Below are 8,740 nucleotides of genomic sequence, written 5' to 3' on the forward strand. Positions count from 1 at the left end.
TAAATGCTTGCAGTTTTTGGTTAGAAAATGCCAGTTGGTTTATTTTTATAAATTTTCCGCACAGCTTCAAACTGCTATTTGTTATTTTTTGTTCAGAAATCATACATTGTGAATAGAGGACTTTTTTTTTTTCTCTATAAGTGAAAAGCCGAATTGGGCTTTTTATTTTCATTAATTTGTTTTTTAATTTTTTTTAAGTGGGCTCTACATCTAATGTGGAGCTTGAACTCATGACCCTAAGATCAAGAGTCTCACGCTCTTCCCACTGAGCCAGCCAGGTACTTCAAGGGCTGTGATTAGATATATACATGTTATTGATTGGGGGAAATATTTGTATATATTCTTCGGTGAAATGTCTACTCGAGATGACTACTTTTAATGAGGTTGTTTGGTTTGTTAATGAGTTTTAGGAGTTCTTTATTTGTTCTGGATCTTGATTCCTTAATAAGGAATATCTAACAGATACAGGATTTTCAAATATTTTCTCCCATGCGGTGGATTTCCCTTTCACTCTGCTTCCTCACTTCACACCATAGTTTTATATAGACTAAATTAAACAGTGCAGAACTAAGGATAAAAGAATGAAAACTACATAATGGTCTACCCCACCCAATGAGCCAGCTGTGTCCACTGAGTGGTAAACCCCCAAACAACTCATATGTGAGCTGGTTCATCTGACCTGCCCATTGGGTCAGCATCTGATGGTGCTCAAACTTTCTGTTTGAAGGATAAATTTTGTTTTTAATTACCGAATTATTTTTAAAAATTGAAACAGAACAGTGACCATTCTAACTTGTAACAAAGTAAGCCTCTTTAACCTTCAGTTGAGAAATGCTGCCCTGCCACAATACATCTGATTTATGAAGTCACTGCGTTCAAACCATCCAGGCCTCATCAGGGGTCTCCCTCTCCAGGTGTGGAAAATGCTGTTCTAGAATTTTCAGGCCTCCCACTTCCCGGATGAGACTCCCTGTCAGACTCTATGGAATGGACCATTCAGGTGGGTCCTCTGCCATCCTGTGCTGGTGAAGAGAATTTGAAAATACAGTTATTTTTTTTTTTAATTTTTTTTCTTAATGTTTTTATTTGTTTTTGAGACAGAGAGAGACAAAGCATGAGCAGGGAAGGGGCAGAGAGAGAGGGAGACACAGAATCGGAAGCAGGCTCCAGGCTCTGAGCTATCAACACAGAGCCCGATATGGGGCTCGAACTCACAGACTGTGAGATCATGACCTGAGCCGAAGTCGGACGCTCAACCGACTGAGCCACCCAGGCGCCCCTGAAAATACAGTTCTACAATTGAAAAACGACATTGGCATTTTGCCAAGAGACACACATTTTGTGAAATCCCCTCTGCGCTGACTTGAGGAAGATTCAAATTTTGTCTCTCCATCTCTGACTCCTAGGTGTCCGCTGATGTCTTGGCAGTTAAAACAAGTGAATTCTAAGGCAAAAAGGCAGAACTGTCCTGGAGAAGCTCCAAGCTAGAGTGGGGACCACAAAAGGCACATCTGCTTGGCTCCCGGCCCTGAGCCCCGCCCGGTGTTCACGGCATTGTCCCGTTTTATTAACCTACATGGGCTAACTACTAAGGAGATCCAGTGCCATTCTTATGAAAAACAAATTATCAGCTAATAGTACACTCGACGTTCTTTGAAAGTTCGGTGAAATAAAAGCACAACTGTGATCTCGGGACAATTAATTTTAAGAAACATGACTTTCAAAGGCTATAATTCTATTTCAAGAATATTGTTCACCACTGACATTTGAAAATAAGCTTCCCCACCCACCCCCCTTTCGCAGAAATCATTTTGACATGTTTGCTTCTGGGAATTTCTTTCTCAGCAACACATATAAAAGCATTGAACTGATGAAGTTGACATTCTAAACATTCGAAGTTTGTCTTTGATTCTTTCCGGAAAAAAAAAAAAAAGAAGAAGAAGAAAAGAAAAGAAAAGAAAAAGAAATAAAAGGGAAGGGAAGGTCATTTAACATGAAAACATCTCTGAGAGTTTGATAGGCTTGTGCTATGGCGACCTAAAATGAAATGAAGACATTTTTCAAAAGGATGGAATTAGGAGATTTTCCTCAACTTTCCACACCTTCCTTTGCAGAGATGTAGAGGCTGAGGCCAAGTAATATTAGTGTTCCCCTGCTGCTGACATCACTTGCTCAGCAGCGAAGCTCCTTCCCACACGTCATCACGTGTCGAGCACATGGCCTCACCAGTCTCTTTTTGGCCCTCTCTAGGTCATTCTCATTGCCTGCCTCCTAATCCTAAATTAAAAACAACAACAAAAAACAAAACAAGAAAAGCACAAACAACCATCTTCTCATTTTGTCTTTTTAAGTTGACTTTTATTTATTTTGAGAGACAGAGAGCGAGAAAGCAAGAGCAAGGGTGGGGGCGGGGGCGAAGGACAGAGAGAGGGAGACAGAATCCCAAGCAGGCTCTGCACTGAACGGGAGCAGGAGGGCGCTCGAACTCATGAACTGTGAGGTCATGACCTGAGCCAAAGTCAAGAGTCGGACACTTAACCTACTAAGCCACCCAGGTGCCCCGACCATCTTCTAATTTTAAAAGATAGGTACTATGTGTTAAAAAGGAGAGATGGCTCTACATATACTGACATGGAATACTGTAGTATATATTAAATGAAAAAAGCAAGTCACAGGAAAATAAATTCAGTGATTCCATTCGTATTCTTTAAAAACGTGTCTACATGCATGGTTTAAAAAAATGGAATCACACTGGGTGTTGTATGGAAACCAATTTGACAATAAATTTCATATATGAAAAAAAAATGGAATCATACATACACACAACACACAGAGACATATACATGTTAAAAAAAAAAAAAAAAAAAAAGGTTAAAAGCAAACACTGGGCCCCAAATGGAGTCCCTTATGCTAAGCCCCACATCACCAAAATGAGACTTAATTACAGTTTTGGTTCTCCCAGAAATGGAATCCTAAAGCAGTCAACCAGGAATCACCTGATCAGCGCTAGTGAGGTAATCTGCCTGATAGACCCCTATCAGCCCCTAAAGGATGATCACCCCTAAAGGGGTGACCGTGTAATACCCAATCTGATTTTTTACTGGTGTAACTTCCTTGTTCCTACTCCCTTCTGCCTACAAGTCTTTCACTTTGTACAGCTACTCAGTGCTCCTTTCTATCTGCTAGATGGGATGCTGCCTGATTCGCGAGCTGTTGAATAGAGCCAATTAGATCATTAAAATTCACTTGGTTGAATTTTGTTTTTTCTTTTTTTTTTTTTTTTTTTTTTCCAACGTTTATTTATTTTTGGGACAGAGAGAGACAGAGCATGAATGGGGGAGGGGCAGAGAGAGAGGGAGACACAGAATCGGAAACAGGCTCCAGGCTCTGAGCCATCAGCCCAGAGCCCGACGCGGGGCTCGAACTCACGGACCGCGAGATCGTGACCTCGCTGAAGTCAGACGCTTAACCGACTGCGCCACCCAGGCGCCCCTGAATTTTGTTTTTTAACAAAGCCCACAAAGAGGGGAGCTTCCTCCCACCCTCAAGGAGAGCTGGGGTCTGCACACTGTCCTCTGAGCATGTCCTGCTTGGGAATGGTCTCAGTTGTGTCCCTAGTGTTGCCATAAGGCCACCTCCTGGAGCCTGCCGGAACGCCCAGTGACAGAGGGTCACCTTGGGTCTCCTCAAGCCTAGAAGGATGGATACAATTACAGGAAGGAAATTAAGGCATAGAAGAATTCGAGTACCTGCTAACTTGCACCTTCTCCTGGACCTGAAAAGATTGATTCTGATGAGGAGGGCTGTTGCTTGGGAAGGTGTGATCTGTGGGTGCCCTGAACTTCGTCTAAGCAGACTCCCCTCAGATTCTCATCACCTCAAACAGTTCCCTCTTCTAGTCCCTGTAATAGACTCCACCCCCAAACCCCACCATCTGCCTGCCCAAGTGCAAGGCAGTGTTTGGGATTTCCCCCTATACTTTGTGAAATTGTACCTCCTTTTCCAGTTGAGCAGGTACTCCAGAATAAAATTCTTTTTGGTTCTGTGATCTTAGTGAGTGAGGAGGAGAAGGAGGGACCAGTTTTTCTAGGGACTAGAGTGGGAGGTTATCTATCCAATTTATGAATCCTCTGAGAGAAGTCTGGAAGGATCTGTGGGAGGGGTAAGATGGGAGGAGAGTGTGTAAAGAAGCTTTCACTTTTCACTCCATATATTTCTGTACTGTTGCATTCTTTTGCAATGATCATGAATTCGTGTTTTACTCATGTAATTATAAAAATAAAAATAGGGGCTCAGTTGGTTAAATGAGTTGTGGGTTTATGCATAAATTTTTAATTTGCCTTCTTGCCATGGACCAGAAATACTCTCGAAAGTGAAGACATCATGCAAAATAATGAAAAACAATGTGAGGGAACTGTCACAGGCAGGGAGCTTTCTCATACTGGCTGGTATTTATGCCCTAAGTATTTAAGTTTAAAAAGATTTTTTTTTTACATTTATTTAGTTTTTGAGAGACAGAGCACAAATGGGGGAAGGGCAGAGAGAGAAGGAGACATAGAATCCAAAGCAGGCTCCAGGCTCCCAGCTGTCAGCACAGAGCCTGAGGTGGGGCTCGAACCCACAAACTGTGAGATCATGACCTGAGCTGAAGTCGGACGATTAACAGACTGAGCCACCCAGATGCCCCATAAATAATTAAATTTAGAGGCAGCTTGTGTTCAGAACCACTTCGATCATATAAATATATAAGGAAAGCACCTAGATCAGTTTTGTTTTACTGGCTGTGAAATTCTACAAAGCTTAGCAGTAATCAGAAGACTCTGCTCACAACCAAAATCCTGGCTAAAGGAGGCCAAGGTGGTTATAACGGATGTGAAACCAACGAATATCGCATATGAAGACATCTTTATAGTCCTCATTCGTATTTCAGAATGTGGAATCTTATCAAAATTTTTTCAAAAACAGCAAACAAAAGCACCTCAACCATAAGAGAGAAATGTTGAAAGATGATTCATTTTCTAGTTTACACTGATGGGTGACGAGGATTAAGGAAGAGAAACCTTACATAATAGCTGAAAAATTAGAAACTTTGGATGTAAAATGGGAAACCATTATTCTCGCTGCTGAAACCATTAGCCAAGTCAAGGTAGTCTGCACAGCATATTGTTATCACTACTCTTTGTTAATATAGCAACATTTGAATAAAAAAACGAAAAATATTACCTGAGAAGCATAAACCTAGAAAGTAAATACTGGAGTGCCTCAATCAGTTTAACATCCAACTCTTGATTTTTGCTTAAGTCATGATCCTAGGGTTGTGGGATCGAGCCCTGAGTAAGACTCTGTTCTGAGACTGCTTAAGATTCTCTCTCTCTCTCCCTCTGCTCCCTTCCCCTCCTTGCTCTCTCTCTCTTTCAATATTAAAAAAAAAAAAAAGTTAAAAAAAGAAAAAAAGAAAAGAAAGTAAATATAGAGCTTGCACCTGATAATTCAGTGAAATCAAACACAGAGGAAACAGCTAACTTCCTGGTAAACAAAATTAATTTAGTAAAACAAAACAAAAAGCCTGAAGCCGTGATTTGCAAATGTGGCCACTGTTAATATCGCCATGGATTGTATCAGACATTACAAAAAAAGCCCCACATAACTATGCCTATGTGCTATTTACATGAAGAGTTAAGACAAATGAGACTTGACACAATAAGCCATTTTAAAGATGTACTGGATGACACAGCTTTGCACCCTGGCATCAGGGACTTTGGTTTCTAACAATGGTCTGTGGCAGTTGGAATAGGGACAGCCGAATTCCCTGGGCTAAGAATGCAAAATGCACACAAGGTAGATAGAGGTGGAACTGTCTAAAAAAGGAAGATTCGCTTTCTTGGAATTGTTCACCATCTTGTCATTGGTCCCACTTGCTCTAAGTACCCACGTTGTTCTGCGTTCCTGGGTTTTCATCAAGTTCCAGGGACTGGTCCTTGTTTAGAGCAATGTTCCAATGTTCGTCATGCAAATGTGGTTTTGCTTTGAATAAGATTTCAATGCGTTTGCTGCTTCACAGATGCTTTGAAGCATCTGTGCATCATGCAAACCCAGTTTGGGGAACCTCGTGAATTCTGAAATGGGTCATGCTGTTAAACAAGGGAGCTTGTCAAAACCTCTTTTGTACTCCTACTTCCAACTTTTTTTTTTTTTTTTTTTTTTTTTTGCCATTTGCCAATATCCAAGTTTTCAGTAATTTTCCAGCTCCTGGAGTTTCTTTTTCGTGACCCACAAATATGCAACCTGAAAGGATGCTTGACTTGACCCAAGGGCTTCTCAAGGATAAGATAATAACAGCATCCCACCCCCCCCCCCCCAACCCTACCACATTTTGGTACTAGGTTTTGGAGAGCCTTGGCTACCTATCAAAACCAGAGTCACTGCTCTGTGTGTGCCTTTTATTTGGCACATAGAAAATCATAGGTCCTGCTGGGAGACATATGGAGTCTTTTTGAAGAAGTAAAATATTCCCAAAGTGCTAACCGTCAAAAGCTGACCGAATTCAAACAAAGCCCTGGCATTCCAAATCATTCAGTGGTGTGTGGGCAGCAAATTTAGCCTCGATCACCCGCCTGCATGGCAACGGCTCACCTCTGCTGCACATAGTTCACCAGGACACATAGTTCTCTGGCCTTCGTAACACACCCGTGCTGGTCATGTTGGATTCAAAGATAACTTGCCAACTACAAATACACACAGGCCATCATGCACCACGGGGAGTGCCCCACACTGGTGGAGGCTTGTATCCATTTGTGATTTATACTGTCCCAGCATGATCTGCAGTGTTACATATTTATCTTCTAAAGGAATCCGACAGATCTCATTCCAAAATGAGAATCTCACCCCCCGCCCCCCCAGTTGAGGATCACTGCTTTAGGGAGCAGCAAAGGAAATCTAGGGTATCTGGAGAGGAGAGGATAGGCGAGAGGAGGGGGAGGCCTAGAATATGGATTTCTTATTTTCTCAAGTGAGTCAAATCCTGAAGGACATGGTCTTCCAAAGGAACGCTGGTATCAGATACAAACCTAGTGTTTTAAAATAAGCATTACTAATTGTTTTTTTTTTTTTTCATATGAATGCCTGTAAACATTGTAAATATCTGCCCCATCAGAATCCTGATCACCTTAGTCGGATTGGACTATTGTAACAAAATACCACAGACTTGGCTTAAACAGCAAGCATTCATTTCTCACGGTTTTGAAGGCTGGAAGTTGAACACCAAGGTGCTGGAAGCTTCCCTGCATGGGGAAGGCCCTCTTCCTGGTTTGCAGATAGCCACCTTCCCGCTGTGTCACCACCTGGCAGAGGGATGGGTGGGGTGGCCCTCTGGTCCCTCCCACTTCTTATAAGGACACTAATCCCATCATGGGAGCTCTACCCTCACTACCCCATCTAAATCTGATCCCTTCCCAAAGCCCCATCTCCTAATACCATCCCTTTGGCAGTTAGAGTTTAAACAAATGAAATCTGGGGGACACTAACATTCAATCCATAACACTGCTGAACTTTTCTTCCAGGGAAACAATCAAGCATTTAGCAGGTGGGCACCTTATGCCCTAGATTCCTATTCATTTCCCCCTTGAGAATATCTGCCTTTCGGAGATCCCGTCACACCACCAGAGAGGTCTGAGGTGGGTGGGGCACGGGATGTACCAGCCCAGACAGCAAATGGAAGAAACTCCTTCAGCAGAGGAGACACTTCAGGAAGTCAGATCTGGCTGCTCTTTCCCACCCAGTTTTACGCACTCTGCCCTGCGAGCTGGGTTCTCCGGAGCAAACACTCAGCAAACTGCCAGGAGTCAGGGGAGCTGCATCCCAGCCCTTGCTCGGCCCCCATGTGCTTTTAAAAACTTGTTAGCTCGGGGAACCTGGGTGGCTCAGTTAAGCATCATGCTCTCATGGTTCGTGAGTTTGAGCCCCACGTCGGGCTCTGTGTTGACCAGAGCCTGGAGCCTACTTCAGATGCTGTGTCTCCCTCTCTCTCCACCCCTCCCCTGCTCACACTGTCTTTCTGTCAAAAATAAATAAATAAATATTAGGGGCATCTGGGTGGCTCAGTTGGTTAAGCGACCGACTTTGGCTCAGGTCATGATCTCGTGGTTTGTGGGTTTGAGCCCTGAATTGGGCTCTGTGCTGACAGCTCAGAGCCTGGAGCCTGCTTTGGATTCTGTGTCTCCTTTTCCCTCTGCCTGTCCCCCACTTGTGCTCTGTCTCTGTCTCTCAAGAATAAATGTTAAAAAAAAAAATTAAAAAAAAAGTTACCTTTTGGACCTGTGCTTCCTCACATGTAGAAGAGTTGGATCCAGCAGTGTCTCCAATGGTAGAGGAGAGTCAGCCAACCTAAGGGGCTTTGGGATGAAACCCAAAGAACCATGCTGCTAGCAGGTACATTTCTTTTTGAAGACTTACATTTTTATTTTTATTTGTTTTAATGTTTATTTATTTTTGAGAGAGAGAGAGAAACAGAACATGAGCAGGAGAGGGGCAGAGAGAGAGGGAAACACAGAATCTGAAGCAGGGTCCAGGCTCTGAGCTGTCAGCCCAGAGCCTGATGCGGAGCTTGAACTCACTAGCTGTGAGATCACGACCTGAGCCAAAGTCGGCCGCCTAACGAACTGAGCCACCCAGGCATCTCTACATTTTTATCTTTAAAACACGTGAGAGGGGTGCCTGCGTGGCTCAGTCGGTTAAGCGTCCA

The sequence above is a fragment of the Leopardus geoffroyi genome, chromosome D3 (assembly GCF_018350155.1).
Source record: "Leopardus geoffroyi isolate Oge1 chromosome D3, O.geoffroyi_Oge1_pat1.0, whole genome shotgun sequence".
Lineage (NCBI taxonomy): Eukaryota > Metazoa > Chordata > Mammalia > Carnivora > Felidae > Leopardus > Leopardus geoffroyi.